At 61.1% G+C, this 1,184-nt stretch overlaps 1 protein-coding gene across 1 annotated transcript in view; it reads left to right on the top strand.

Annotated features, from left to right (window-relative positions):
• CRIP2 (cysteine rich protein 2) overlaps positions 1 to 1,184 on the top strand; it is an 18,765-nt gene that overhangs the window by 11,898 nt on the left and 5,683 nt on the right. The window lies entirely within an intron of this gene.

The raw sequence follows: 1,184 nt of genomic DNA on the forward strand, positions 1-1,184 counted from the left end.
GCCAGTCGTGACTGACATGGCCTGGGAAAAAACACCCGCCAGTAGCTTCCTCCTTGCTTTGTACCCGTGGCCATGACGGCGCTGGGTCGGGGCAGCGGGGGGAGCCGGGGGTGACGCAGCCGGAGCACAGCCCGGCCTGGCTGTGCATCCACTGTGACAAAGCCGAGTGGTTCTTTGGCCCCGAGCCCCTGGCTCGGCTTTCAGCCCATCACGCTCCGTTTCCCTCCCTGGTCACCCCGGGGAGGCACCCGTTCCTGCCGGGGGGGCTGGGAGGATGCAGGGTTCCTGCGATGCTCCCAGGGCAGTGGGGTGCTGGGATCTCCGTATTCCCCTTGCTTTTGGGGAATCCCTGGGGTCTGGAGGGCCTGGGGGCTGTTTACCCTGCGGCTGGTTCTCTGCTCTCAGAGACAGATGAGGGCTGCAGAGGAAAAGGAGCGCAGTTCTGGCCCTGGCGCCTTCCTTGTGTGCTGCCTTTTGTGAGGGGCTGGGGAGACATGAGCTCCCCTGAGCCCCTGCGCTTGGAGCCAGCAGGGATTTGCCCTGGCAGCTTTGGGCAGGCAGGCACAGACCCCTGGCTGTGGTGGGGCATCCCTTCACCCTGCTGTCTGCTCCTGCCTGTGTTTGGTTAAACAGCTTGTGAATCACCGGGAGGTGGATTTGGAGTTTCTTCTGACTGATGCGAGTCCCCGCAGTCCCTCTCCCACGTGCTTGCTTGGGGATACTCTCAGGAGTCTCCTGTGCACCCTGGTGCAATGGCCCCTTCACGCTGCCCCTCCTGCCACTGGCCATCCTGCTTTGCACCGGGATTGAATTTTTGGGTGGTGATGGCATTGTTTCGGCTTATCTTGGCCTTGTGGCATGCCCCGGATGCAGCTGTTTGCCTTGGGAGGAGGGTGGCTCTGGAAGCCAGGACCTGCCCTTTGGGGAGCTCTTGACCCCCATCTGGAGTGGATGCAAACAGGTGACATTTGCTGAGGTCCTCGGGGGGAAACCCGACATCGCGGAGGAGGTCTTCTCGTGGAGTGGGGCCGGCTCTGGTTACGCTTTTATTTGCTTGTTAAATATTTTATTTGGCTCTCCTGATTTAGTTTTACGGTGGCTTTAACGGGCTCACAGCGTTTTCCAGCTGTCTCTGCACATGTGCAGGGCAGAGGGAGGGCCCGCAGGAATCCGTGGGGGGCCCA

This window comes from Corvus brachyrhynchos, unplaced genomic scaffold (genome assembly GCF_000691975.1).
Source record: "Corvus brachyrhynchos isolate BGI_N302 unplaced genomic scaffold, ASM69197v1 scaffold101, whole genome shotgun sequence".
Taxonomy (NCBI): Eukaryota; Metazoa; Chordata; class Aves; order Passeriformes; family Corvidae; genus Corvus; species Corvus brachyrhynchos.